The 14,268-nt window shown below is 51.3% G+C and overlaps 1 protein-coding gene across 2 annotated transcripts in view; it reads left to right on the forward strand.

Moving 5' to 3' along the window:
* The first annotated feature begins 7,573 nt into the window (after positions 1-7,573).
* Positions 7,574-14,268, forward strand: part of GLCE (glucuronic acid epimerase) — a 110,078-nt gene continuing 103,383 nt past the window's right edge. The window contains exon 1 of one of the 2 annotated variants that reach the window (XM_029066031.1): positions 7,574-7,622. The gene's annotated coding sequence lies outside the window, so the exon portion shown is untranslated. The remainder of the gene's footprint in view (positions 7,623-14,268) is intronic. The other variant, XM_029066030.2, reaches the window with a different exon arrangement.

A 14,268-nucleotide genomic window follows, 5' to 3' on the forward strand; every position in this document is an offset into this window, starting at 1 on the left:
GCCACTGCAGCCATATGAGCTTGCGGGGATATGAATGAGGCTTCTGGTGGGATAAGAACATTCATTATAGGCTTTTCAACTCTTTCAAAGACTAAGCAGATGGGTAAGACTCTCAAAACATTCCATCGTCAAACATTTTTTCCTTTCTATTTTTATGGAAATTTATACTTTCCCTTCTGACAGAACTGTCATGGATTGAGTGAAATAGTGAGCTGCGAAGAGCCCTTGCAAATTTAGGAGGGAAAGTTGGCGGTAAGGTCAAAGACTTTGTTCGTATCCCTGTCCAGGCATTAGTAATTGAGAAGCAACGTGGTTTAGTGGATAGAGTCCCGGCCTGGGAGTCAGAAGGACCTGGGTTCTAATCCCAGTTCTGCCACATGTCTGCTGTGTGACCTTGTGAAAATCAGTTAACTTCTCTGGACCTTAGTTACATCATCTGTCAAATGGGGATCAAGAGTGTGAGCCCCATGTAGGACAGTACTATATCCAACCTGGTTAACTTGCAGCTACCTCAGAGCTTGGGAAAGTGCTTGGCACATAGTAAACGCTTATCAGGTGCCATAATTATTATTATTACCATAATTATCATTAAAAGCCTTCATGAGCTCACTTGCTGAACTTCTTTCTACTTCTGGTGGTGGAATCTTCTGTAAATTCAGTGCCCCAACTCCCCTCCAGATCCTATATATTTAGAGGCTGCGTGACCTAGTGGAAAGAACATGGGTCTGGGAGACAGAGGACCTGGGTTCTAATTCCGATTCTGCCACTCGTCTACTGCCGTGTGACCTTGGGCAAGTCGTTCCACTTATCCGTGGTTCAGTTTCCTCACCTATAAAACGGGGATTCGGAATCTGTTTGACCTCCTCCCTAAGATTGTGAGCCCCATGGGGAATGGGGACTTTGTCTAATCTGATTAACTTGGAACTACCTCAGTGGTTAGAACAGTGCTTGGCACATAGTAAGCGCTTAACAAATACCTTAATACTTATGTGAATTTGCCATATATAGCCAGGGAAGGGGAGTGGGGAGGGGAAAGAGAGGGGGAATTTCAGCTCTTTTGAGGTGCATGGGTTCTGCTGCTCTGTGATCACAATGTGTGGCACTGGGGCCAGGGGGTGTGGATGGCTCAGTGCAAACCATCACCGTTAGTGCCGAAATCATCAATTAATCAATCAGTGATATTGATTATTCATTCATTCATTCATTCAATAGTATTTATTGAGCGCTTACTATGTGCAGAGCACTGTACTAAGCGCTTGGGATGAACAAGTCGGCAACAGATAGAGACAGTCCCTGCCGTTTGACGGGCTTACGGTCTAATCGGGGGAGACGGACAGACGAGAACAATGGCACTAAACAGCGTCAAGGGGAAGAACATCTCGTAAAAACAATGGCAACTAAATAGAATCAAGGCGATGTACAATTCATTAACAAAATAAATAGGGTAACGAAAATATATACAGTTGAGCGGACGGGTACAGTGCTGTGGGGATGGGAAGGGAGAGGTGGAGGAGCAGAGGGAAAAGGGGAAAATGAGGCTTTAGCTGTGGAGAGGTAAAGGGGGGATGGCAGAGGGAGTAGAGGGGGAAGAGGAGCTCAGTCTGGGAAGGCCTCTTGGAGGAGGTGATTTTTAAGTAAGGTTTTGAAGAGGGAAAGAGAATCAGTTTGGCGGAGGTGAGGAGGGAGGGCGTTCCAGGACCGCGGGAGGACGTGACCCGGGGGTCGACGGCGGGATAGGCGAGACCGAGGGACGGCGAGGAGGTGGGCGGCAGAGGAGCGGAGCGTGCGGGGTGGGTGGTAGAAAGAGAGAAGGGAGGAGAGGTAGGAAGGGGCAAGGTGATGGAGAGCCTTGAAGCCTAGAGTGAGGAGTTTTTGTTTGGAGCGGAGGTCGATAGGCAACCACTGCAGTTGTTTAAGAAGGGGAGTGACATGCCCAGATCGTTTCTGCAGGAAGATGAGCCGGGCAGCGGAGTGAAGAATAGACCGGAGCGGGGCGAGAGAGGAGGAAGGGAGGTCAGAGAGAAGGCTGACACAGTAGTCTAGCCGGGATATAACGAGAGCCCGTAATAGTAAGGTAGCCGTTTGGGTGGAGAGGAAAGGGCGGATCTTGGCGATATTGTAGAGGTGAAACCGGCAGGTCTCGGTAACGGATAGGATGTGTGGGGTGAAGGAGAGGGACGAGTCAAGGATGACACCGAGATTGCGGGCCTGCGGGACGGGAAGGATGGTCGTGCCATCCACGGTGATGGAGAAGTCTGGGAGCGGACCGGGCTTGGGAGGGAAGATGAGGAGCTCAGTCTTGCTCATGTTAAGTTTTAGGTGGCGGGCAGACATCCAGGTGGAGACGTCCCGGAGGCAGGAGGAGATGCGAGCCCGAAGGGAGGGGGAGAGGACAGGGGCGGAGATGTAGATCTGCGTGTCATCTGCGTAGAGATGGTAGTCAAAGCCGTGAGAGCGGATGAGTTCACCGAGGGAGTGAGTGTAAATGGAGAACAGAAGAGGGCCAAGAACTGACCCTTGAGGAACTCCAACAGTTAAAGGATGGGAGGGGGAGGAGGCTCCAGCGTAGGAGACCGAGAATGATCGGCCAGAGAGGTAAGAGGAGAACCAGGAGAGGACAGAGTCCGTGAAGCCAAGGTGAGATAAGGTACGGAGGAGGAGGGGATGGTCGACAGTGTCAAAGGCAGCAGAGAGGTCAAGGAGGATCAGAATGGAGTAGGAGCCATTGGATTTGGCAAGAAGGAGGTCATGGGTGACCTTAGAGAGAGCAGTCTCGGTAGAGCGGAGGGGACGGAAGCCAGATTGGAGGGGGTCTAGGAGAGAATGGGAGTTAAGGAATTCTAGGCATCGATTGTAGACGACTCGTTCTAAGATTTTGGAAAGGAAGGGTAGTAGGGAGATAGGACGATAACTGGAGGGAGAAGTGGGGTCAAGAGCGGGTTTTTTTAGGATGGGGGAGACGTGGGCGTGTTTGAAGGCAGAGGGGAAGGAGCCCTTCCCCTTAGTACTTAGCTTAGTACTGTACTAAGCGCCTGGGAGAGTGCAATATAACAGAATTGGTAGACACATTCCCTGCCCACAAGGAGCTTACAATCTAGAGGGGGAGGTCCTACTGGTGGTGTGACAGACCTTTCCCTCTTTTAAGCACTTGGGCACCTTGCTATTCAGGTGAGCACTGTTCAGACACTGGTGGTTAAAAATGTGCACTACTGTACTTTCACAGACATAGTGTGCAAGGATTGTCTTCCAGTGACCCACCCTTAAGGACAAAGTCCCACGGTCGGGAGTGTCACATGTAGTGTGTCACCAAATCCTGTCAGTTTGACCTTCCCAATTCGCTAAAATTAGCTCTTTCCTCTCCATCCAAACTGCTACCCCATTAACCCAAGTATTTTACATATCTCACCTTGATTACTGTATTAGCCTCCTCACTGACCTCCCTGCCTCCTGCCTCTCCCCACCCTAGCCCTTACTTCATTCTGCTACCAGGATCATTTTTCTACAAAAATGCTTAGTCTACGTCTCTTTGCTCCTCAAGAACCTCCACCTCCGCATCAAACAGAAACTCCTAGCCATCGGCTTTAAACCACTCCATCAGTTCGTGGCTCAGTAGAAAGAGCCCGGGCTTGGGAGTCAGAGGTCATGGGTTCGAATCCCAGCTCTGCCGCTTGTCAGCTGGGTGACTCTGGGCAAGTCACTTAACTTCTCTGTGCCTCAGTTACCTCATCTGCAAAATGGGGATGAAGACTGTGAGCCTCACGTGGAACAACCCGATTACCCTTTATCTACCTCAGCGCTTAGAACAGAGCACATAGTAAGCGCTTAACAAATACCAACATTATTATTATTATTATTACCTCACCTCGCTATCTCCTACTACAGCCCAGCCTGCACCCTTTGCTCTTCTAACTCCAACCCGTTGATGGTACCTCGATTTCATCTATCTCATCACCGACCCCTTGCCTACATCCTCCCTCTGGCCTGGATCTCTCGCCCCCTTCATATAAGACAGACCACCCCTCTCCTCACCTTCAAAGCCTGACTAAAATCACATCTCCTCCAAGAGGTCTTGCTTAACAAAACCCTCATTTCTCCTCCTTTCTCTTCCTCCTGCATTGCCCTGCCCTCGGATCTGTACCCTTCTAACTCTTGATATTCACTCCACCCTCAGCCCCACAGCACCTCTGCACACGTTTACTCATTCAATCATGTTTACTGAGCACTTACTGTGTGCAGAGCACTGTACTAAGCAATTGAGAGAGTACAATACAACAATAACAGACACACTCCCCGCCCACAATAAGCACCAGTTTCCAGAGGGATTTGCGTGGGGTGAAGAAGAAGTCGGGGAATGGACTAGAGGGGAAAATGACAACAGCTTTGGTTTTTAGGAAGAGAAGTTGGGGGGCAGGGTAAGCAGTGGTCTGCGTTATGGGGAAGCAGGAGCGGGATAGGGAGAGGAGGCCGGCGGCCCTTTATGATGGGGAGAAAGTGCCCCGGCCAGTTGTGGGGGGCAATCATGGGGGTAGTGATCATGGGGGCATCCTTAGGGGTGCCTTTCAGAGGGGAGGGAACTGCAGGACTGGTGGGAGGGGGAGGGAGTCACGACAGTTGTGGGGGGCACCCACTGTAGAAGCAGTGTAGCCTAGAGGATAGATTCTGGGCCTGGGAGTCAGAAGGACTGGGGTTCTAATCCAGACTCTGCGGCGTGTCTATTGTGTAGCCTTGGGACAAGTCTCTATGCCTCCGTTATTTCATCTTTAAAATGGGAGTTAAGATAGTGAGCCCCATGTGGGACATGGACTGTGTCCACCCTGATTAACTTGTATCTACCCTAGTGCTTAGAACAGTGCCTGGGACATAGTAAGTGCTTAACAGCATGGCGTAGTGGATAGAGCAAGGGCCTGGGAGTTGGAAGGTCATGGGTTCTAACCTTGTCTCTACCACTTGTCTGCTGTGTGGCCTGGGGCAAGTCACTTCCCTTCTCTGTGCCTCAGTTATTTCATCTGTCAAATGGGGATTAAGACTGTGAGCCCCATGTGGGACATGGACTGTGTCCAACCCGATTAACATTTATCTACCTCAGTGCTTAGAACAGTGCTTTTCACATAGTAAACGCTTAACAGCATGAAGATAGAACATGTAAGATAGAACATGGGCGTGGGAGTCAGAAGGTCATGGGTTCTAATTACTTCCCTTTCTCTGTGCCTCAGTTATTTCATCTGTAAAATGGGGATTAAGATTGTGAGCCCCATGTGGGACAGGGATTGTGTCCAACCTGATTAACTAGTATCTACCCCAGTGCTTAGAACAGTGCTTGGCACAGGAAGTGCTGAATAAGTACCATCATTATCATAATTATTATCCTAGGGGTGGGCAGGCATCCATGGCTGCAACTGTGGGTGGTAGGAGGCTGGCAGGAGCAGGGTGTGGACCCCAAATTCATTCATTCATTATTCAATCGTATTTATTGAGTGCTTACTGTGTGCAGAGCACTGTACTAAGCGCTTGGAAAGTACAATTCAGCAACAGAGACAACCCCTACCCAACCACGGGCTCACAGTCTAGAAGTGGGGGGGAGACAGACAATAAAACAAAGCTAGTAAACAGGCATCAATAGCATCAGTATAAATAGAAGTATAGATATATACACATCATTAATATAAATAGAATAATAAATATGAACATATATACCCAAATGCTGTGGGGAGGAGATGGGGGAACAGCAGAGGGAGGGAGTCGGGGTGATGGGGAGGGGAGGAAGAGCAGAGGAGAAGGGGCTTCAAAGCTGTCCATCCCCTTGCCCCCTCCTACCTCACTTCCCTTCTCTCCTTCTCCAGCCCACCGCAAACACTCTGCTCCTCTGCTGCTCACCTCCTCACTGGGCCTAGTTCCCGCCTGTCCCGCCGTCGACCCCTGGCCCACGTCCTACCACTGACCTGGAATGCCCTCCCACCTCACAAGATAATAGTAATAATAATAATGTTGGTATTTGTTAAGCGCCTACTATGTGCCGAGCACTGTTCTAAGCACTGGGGAAAGATTCAAGGTAATCAGTTTGTCCCAGGTGGGGCTCCCAGTCTTAATCCCCATTTTACAGATGAGGTAACTGAGGCACAGAGACGTGAAGTGGCTTTCCCAAGGTCACACTGCTGACAAGTGGTGGAGCTGGGATTAGAACCTAGATCCTTCTGGCTCCCAAGCTCTTTCCACTGAGCCACGTCACATCCCCCAAACTAACTCTCTTCCCCTCTTCAAAGCCCTACAGAGAGCTCACCTCCTCCAGGACGCCTTCCCAGACTGAACCCCCCCTTTCCCTCTGCCCCTCCTCTCCTCCCCCTCGCCCCTACACCCTCCCTCTGCTCTTCCCCCTTCCCCTCCCCACTGCACTTGTCTATATTTGTATATATTACAAGCTTATATTCATTCAATAGTATTTATTGAGAGCTTACTATGTGCAGAGCACCATACTAAGCGCTTGGAACGTACAAATGGGCAACAGATAGAGCCAGTCCCTGCCCATGGACGGGCTTACAGCCTAACTAGGGGAGACAGACAAAAACAATAGCAATAAATATTAGAAGCAGCGTGGCTCAGTGGAAAGAGCCCGGGCTTGGGAGTCACAGGTCATGGGTTCGAATCCCGACTCTGCCACTTGTCAACTGTGTGACTGTGGGCAAGTCACTACACTTCTCTATGCCTCAGTTATCTCATCTGTAAAATGGGGATGAAGACCGTGAGTCTCACGTGGGGCCATCTGATGACCCTGTAACTCCCCCAGCACTTAGAAGAGTGCTCCGCACAGAGTAAGCGCTTAACAAATGCCAACATTATTATAATTATATTATTTATTACTCTATTTATTTTATTCATGATGTGCATACATCTGTGATCCTATTTATCTATTTTGATGCTGTTGCTGCCCGTTGCTTTGTTTTGCTGTCTGTCTCCCTCTTCTAGACTGGGAGCCCGTGGTTGGGCAGGGATTGTCTCGACCCGTTGCCTAATTGTTCTTTCCCAGCGCTTAGTCCAGTGCTCTGCACACAGGAGGCGCTCACTAAATACGTTTGAATGAATGAATGAAGGGGAGGCGCAGTCCGGGAAGGCCTCCTGGAGGCGGTGAGCTGCCCGTCCTCGGGCGTCCCCCGCCCCCCCGCGCGCGCCTTCTTCTCGGGCTCCCCATTGGCCGCGCGGGGCCGCCTCTCCGCCGCCTATTGGTGGCCGGAGAGCCCGCCCCCCGCGTCTGGCGCGGCCATTGGTGGAGGAGGCCGTCGCTCCGGGAGCCTCGCCCCGCCCCCCGCTCCGCGTGGCCCCGCCCCCTGAGGCCGTGGCCCCGCCCCCTCAGCCCGGGATCTCGCGGGAAGAGCGGCGGGGGCGGGGCAGGGCGCTGCACGGGGTTGCACGGCGCTGCACGGGGTTGCACGGCGCTGCACGGGGTTGCACGGCGCTGCACGGTGCGCGGTACGCTGTGCCCGGCGGCGGCGGGGCGGCGGTCGCTGCTGCCTCTCGGAGCTTCTGGAGCTGCGGCAGCCGCAGACCCTCCCTCCCTCCCTCCCCGCCCCGTCCTGTCCCTCCTCCCTCCCTCCAGCTGGTCCTGCTCCTCCGGCTCCGGGGCCGTGCAGGTAGGGGAGCCGGGCTGGGGCTTGTGGGCTGGACCGCTTCTGGAGCCCACCTCATCTTCCCCCACCAAGGGAGGAGGGAGCGGTGTAGCGGGGCCCCCGGCTCTGTCCGGGGGCTCTCCGGGGGAAGGGAGCGCTGTAGCGAGGATCCGGGGTCTGTCCGGGGGAAGAGAGCGCTGTAGTGGGGATTGGGGGTCTGTCTGGGGGGAGGGGGCGTTGTAGCGAGGACCCAGGCTCTGTCCGGGGGAAGGGAGCGTTGTAGCGAGGATGGGGGGGGGGGGTCTGTCCCTGGGGGAAGGGAGCGTTGTAGCGAGGACTGGGGGTCTGTCCGGGGGGAAGGAGGCTTTGTAGTGAGGATTAGGGGGTCTATCCGGGGGAAGGGAGCGTTGTAGCGAGGATCTAGGGTCCGTCCGGGGGAAAGGAGCGCTGTAGTGAGGACTGGGGGGGTCTGTCCGGGGGAAGGGAGCGCAGTAGTGAGGATTGGGGGGGTCTATCCGGGGGAAGAGAGCGCTGTAGTGAGGACTGGGGGTGTATCCGGGGGAATGGGGCGTTGTAGCAAGGACCCAGGGTCTTGTCCAGGGGAAGGGAGCGTTGTAGCGAGGACCCAGGGTCTGTCCGGGGAAAGGGAGCGTTGTAGTGAGGATTGGGGGTCTGTCTGGGGGAAGGGGGCGTTGCAGCCAGGACTGGGGGTGGTCTATCCGGAGGAAGGAGAAGGTGTAACGGGGAGCTGGGGTCTGTCGGGGGGACAGGAGCGTTGTAGTGGGAACCGGCTGGTCCGTCTAGGGGAAGGGAGCGGTGTAGCGAGGTCCCGGGCTCTGTCCAGGAGAATGGGGTGTTGGAGCGAGGGCCTGGGGTCCGTCTAGGAGAATGGGGTGTTGGAGCGAGGACTGGGGGTCTGGCCAGGGGCAGGGGACGGTGCGGTGAGGACTCGGGGTGTCTTCAGGGGCTGGGGGTGGTTTAGCGAGGCCCCCGGGGTCCGTCCGGGGGGAGGGGGCGTTGTAGGGGAGAGCTGGGGTCTGTCCACAGGGAAAGAGCGTTGTAGGGGAGGGCTGGGGTCTGTCCAGGGGGAGGGAGTGGTGTTGGGGAGATCTGGGGGGGGTCTGTCCAGGGGGAGGACCAGTTGTAGGGGAGACCTGGGGTCTATCCCGGGGGAGGAGGTGTTGTAGGGGAGGGCTGGGGTTTGTCCAAAGGAAGGGGGCGTTTGTAGGGGAGAGCTGGGGTCTGTCTGGGGTAAGGAAGCAGTGTAGGGGAGAGCTGGGGTCTGTCCAGGGGTAAAGGGTGTGGTAGGGGAGAGCTGGGGTTTGTCCAAGGGAAGGGAGCATTGTAGGGGAGAGCTGGGGTCTGTTCAAGGGAAGGGGGTGTTGTAGGGGAGAGCTGGGGTCTGTCCCTAGGGAGGGGGCTTTCTAGGGGAGACCTGGGAGTCTGTCCAGTGAGAGAGGGTGTTGTAGGGCAGAGCTGGGGTCTCCAAGGAAAGGGAGTGTTGTAGGGGAGAGCTGGGTCTGTCCAAGGGAAGGGAGCATTGTAGGGGAAAGCTGGGGGTCTGTCCATGGGGAGGGGGCTTTTTAGGGGAGAGCTGGGGTCTGTCCAGGGGTGAGGGAGTTGTAGGGGAGAGCTAGGGTCTGTCTGGGGGAAGGGGGCCTTGTAGGGGAGAGCTGGGGTCTGTCCGGGGGAGGGGGAATTGTAGGGGAGAGCTGGGGTCTGTCTGGGGCAAGGGGGCCTTGTAGGGGAGAGCTGGGGTCTGTCTGGGGCAAGGGGGCCTTGTAGGGGAGAGCTGGGGTCTGTCCGGGGGAAGGGGGAATTGTAGGGGAGAACTGGGGTCTGTCTGGGGCAAGGGGGCCTTGTAGGGGAGAACTGGGGTCTGTCTGGGGCAAGGGGGCCTTGTAGGGGAGAGCTGGGGTCTGTCTGGGGCAAGGGGGCCTTGTAGGGGAGAGCTGGGGTCTGTCCGGGGGAAGGGGGCCTTGTAGGGGAGAGCTGGGGTCTACCCGGGGGAAGGGGGAATTGTAGGGGAGAGCTGGGGTCTGTCCAGGGGGAAGGGATTGTAGGAGGGGAGACCTGGGGTCTGTCCTGGGGGGTGGAGGGGAGGAGAAGGGGGATGCCAGCAGTCCTCTCCCCCCGTGCTAGACTCCTGGAGTCCGGCCGGCCTGCTCAGAGCTGAGGAAAGGCCCGAAAAGTCTGCCTCCCATCCCTCCTACCTCTTCCAAAACTCTGGGCTGTTGGATCCTTCAAATCTGGATGCTCCAAGCGCCGACCACAGTGCTCGCACCCCGTCAGTGCTCAATAAGTACTGTCGCTTGATCGATTGAGGCTGGTTAAAGGGGGCAGGGGGAGGAGGAGTGAGCGCGGGCAAGGCCCCTCTTACAGGTGGGACGTCGGGATTTCAAGTTATCGATCCAGGAGATGGAGAAAGCTGAGCTCAGCCAAAAATTCGTCTCCCCTCCGGCTTGAGGATGCGGACGGAGACAGGGTTCTCTCCCTAATCTCATTCCTTCTGGGATCTGTGGTCATCCTTCCTTTGGGATATTTGATTATTCCAAGTGGCGAAAGCCTGAGAGAGTTTGCAGCTCTTCAAGGGGACACCCAGGTTTATAGGAAACACGCTCAAGAGAAAATTACTTGTTTTTTAAATGATGAGCTGGTCAAGGGAGGATTTAGCATCAGGCTACCCTGAAACTCCTACTTGCTGAATCAGTCAGTAGTATTTATCGAGTGCTTACCCTGTGCACAGCGTGGTGTTAAATCTAAAATTTTGGCTTATAGACCAATCTTGAAATTTCCACCCTTGCATTTCTGTTGGTGGCAGTCACTAGAATGACATGCCTGTTGTTGATGGGTTTAAGAAAATCTCTATTGTCCACCATGGAATTAGGATGTTTGGAAAGATGAAGGAGTACGATCGTTTTTAAAGCTAAACAACACAACTCAATCCACAGTGAAAACTGACAGTATTGTTTTTTTTTCTTAAATTGAGTTTTTCTCTTGTTACTAAAAGCATTCCGGTACTCTATTGAGCCATAACCATAAAAGGGCAAGACCAGTTCAGCAAACATGTGGAGGAGGACCTTTTAAATGTCTTTTATTTCAGCATCTGTTGATTATAATAGGGTAAAAAAGATTTTAAATAGTGGAAGAGATTTTGTAAAGTATGGGTGGTGTCAGTATTCTGTTTGGTGTATTAGGCATCAAAACATGTCCGGTGCAACTTTCTTATTCTGATACCTTCTTTTTTTTTTTAATGAGATGACAATAATGGGGAACTTATTTAGGAAGCTTCTTGATTGAAATGCAGTTGTGACTTCACACAAGGACTAAACAAATACTATAAATATTGTTTATTTTATGGTATTTGTAAAGCGCTTACTATAAACTGAACAAAACCTTGCTGCTGTTAGTTTTAATATGTACCAAATACTATTTTTTGTATAGGAGCTACAAAAATCCTGGAATTTTAAAAATACCATTATCAAATGACCCAGGTAAAGAGTATGGCTTTGATTTCTCGGGTTTATAGTGTATTGTTTTAGACAACTAACATGATTCTTTGATGTGTATGTAAATAAGGACAATTGAAGTTCTTTAGAATCGCTGAGAGCGCCACGCTAGATGCCCTTGAGCGGAGTTTGGCAAGGTAGCACTTGCCCAGTTGGTTAGACCTCTTTAAGCTGGCTGCCTCAACCAGGAGGAGGTGTCATGGTGGTGTGTGTTGTTGTTTTTGGTATTTGTTAAGCACTTTACTGTGTGCCAGGCACTGTACTAAAATGCTAGGGTAGATATAAGTTAATTAGGTTGGACACAGTCCCTGTCCTGCATGAGACTCACAGTCTTAATCCCTTTTTACAGATGAGGTAACTGAGGCCCAAAGGAGCAAAGTGATTTGCCCAAGTCACACAGACAAGACATGATTAGAACCCAGGTCCTTCTGCCTCCCAGACCCAGACTTTATCCACGAGGCTATACTGCTTCTGGCGACTGGGAAGGTGGGCAAGATGAGTGACGGCCCCGAGCTTGGCACTCGAACTTTGGCTACCCCCGCCAACCCAGAGAAGAACCCAGCTGCCGGGTTATCACGGACATGAGAACTCCGAGGGTTCATCTTGTCGAGTCTCCTGCCTCTGAACAAGAAACCAACCAATCATTCAGGATAGCTGGCAGTTCTTTTCTGTACAACATCCAGAGATGGCCATATCTCTGGTGGCCTTGGTTCAAAGTTGGGTCAGTGCATTTTTCCTTTCGGCCATCCCAAATCGCTTGCTTTTATTTCAGGCCCATCTCCATTTGTTTAGTTGCCTGAGTCGATTATTGTCTTCTTCAAAAACCCTTTCATTTATTTGAAACAGTTGTCACCCCTCAGCCTTTTCCTTTTCAGGAGAAGCCTCCCCTATTCCTTTAACTTCTGCCCATAAAAACCCCATTGCCCGACCCCTGTGAGTTTCAAAAAACAAGTCATTTTCCATGATAACTTACTCCAATTCCTTGTGTAGTGCAGGATGTATGTCCTTAGACCTTACCTATTTAAATACATACCATTTTTCATGGTTTCTTTATGCATTTCTTTCCCTTTTCTACTTCAGCTTGCCATTCTTCCACCAGAAGGGGGACTGGTTTTGCTCAAAAGTTCACTTTTGATCTTTTTTGAGGAGAGTAGGGGAAGAAAGCCTTTAAAAGTCTGTGTCTTTTCAGTCAATTGTTATCAGATTTTCTTTCTTGTCCGTCAAGGAGATGACATTTTCTCTGGTATTCCTGGTTCACCTCCCACAATAGGAGGGGAAAAAAAACAACTTTGTGGCCTTTTGTGTCTTAGTCTAACTGCAACTCCTTTCTAACTTTTGCTCTGCTAACCATTTTTCTACATAGCAATGTTTATATCTTTATACTCCTCTTTAGAGATATGGTCTTAAGTTCCTACCTTTTTAAACATCCTTATTTTAAGTTTTGATGTTTTTAACATCTCCATTTATGCCTCAGGTATCGGGTTTGTTGTGGGATTTGCCATCCTGTCATCTTGTTACCCTCAGAGGAACCTTGCCAAGATAAATACAGTCCGTTCTCCCATAGAGAGTGTATCAACTACATGTTTTAGAGATAAGGCGGTGTAGGGAGTCAGGGAACGGAACGTTCTTCCGTCATCGTGCGTCCATCTGGGTAGAAGGCTGATGTGGATTGTTTCGGTAGGGTTGCTTACACAGAGGTGGGAGCTTTCTCCCTATGTGCTATTTGCTACGCACTCCATGCCAGGCACTGTACTAAGCGCTTGGGGAAAATACAAGATAGGTTGGACACAGTCCCCGTCTCACATGGGGCTCATAGGTGAAATCCCCATTTTGTAGGTGAGGTGACTCAATCACAAAGAAGTTTAATTTTTTTTTATGGTATATGTTAAATGCTTACTAAGTGCCAGGCATTGTTCTAAGTTCTGGGATAGATGAAAGATAATCGGGTTGGACACAGTCCCTCTCCCACATAGGGCTCGCAGTCTTAATCCTCATTTTACAGGTAAGGGAACTGAGGCCCAGAGAAGTTAAGTGACTTGCCCTGGGTGATGCAGCAGACATGTGGCAGGGCTGGGATTAGAACCCATGATCTTCTGACACCCAGACCTGTGCTCTATCTACTAGGCCGTGCTGCTTTTGCCCAAGGTCAAGCAGCAGGCAAGTGGAAGAGCTGGGACTAGAACCAAGGTCCTTCTTCAAGACGATCATCCCGTTGTTATGGGGAAACTGACTGTGTTGCAACTTTGCATTGGTTACAGGAGCAGAACCCTTTGGGACAGAATAGGTATGATACCTCAGCATGGTTTAGTGGAAAGAACACAGGCTTGGGAGTCAGAGATTGTGGGTTCTAATCCCGATTCTGCCACTTGTCAGCTATGTGACTCTGGGCAAGTCACTTAACTTCTCTTTGCCTCAATTACCTCATCTGTAAAAAGGGGATTAAGACTCTGAGCCCCATGTAGGACAACCTGATAACCTTGTCTCTCCCCCAGTGCTTAGAACAGTGCTTGGCACATAGTAAATGCTTAACAAATACCATTGTTATCATTATTATTACTGAGGGGAGGTATTCCCAAGATGGCTGGATGTACTTCTCAGAACCCTGAATATCGCTCCTCTCTTCTTCCCCCTCCAGTTACCTGATGACTTGCAAAGTTGGCATGAACCATTCATGGCCCCTGGGACTTGGCTGGGAATGGAAGGGGGTGGACTGAACTAAAGCAGGATTGCTAGCGACCACATCAGCCATTGGATTTGGGGGATGAAGAGATGGGGAAGCAGCGTAGCCTAGTGGAAGGAGCAAAGTCCTGGGAGTCAAAGGTCGTGGGTTCTAATGCCAGTTGCTCTGCCAGTTGCTTGCTGTGTGACCTTGGTCAAGTCACTTCACTTCTCTGGACATCAGTTTCCTCAACTGTAAAATGGGGATTCAGTACCTGTTGTCCCTCCTACTTAGACTGTGAGCCTCATGAGGAACAGGGACTGTGCGTGACCTACTTAATTTGAACCTACCCTAGTGTTTAGAATAGTGTCTGACACGTGCTAAGTGCTTAACAAGTAACATGAAGGAAAAAAAAATTAGGATTTGGTAGTGAGTGCAGACTTTTCAAGGCCCGGTCCTGGATCGATGTTCTTGAAGGGTTTGCTCCTGAATCTGTAGAATT

This window comes from Ornithorhynchus anatinus, chromosome 5, assembly GCF_004115215.2.
Source record: "Ornithorhynchus anatinus isolate Pmale09 chromosome 5, mOrnAna1.pri.v4, whole genome shotgun sequence".
Taxonomy (NCBI): domain Eukaryota; kingdom Metazoa; phylum Chordata; class Mammalia; order Monotremata; family Ornithorhynchidae; genus Ornithorhynchus; species Ornithorhynchus anatinus.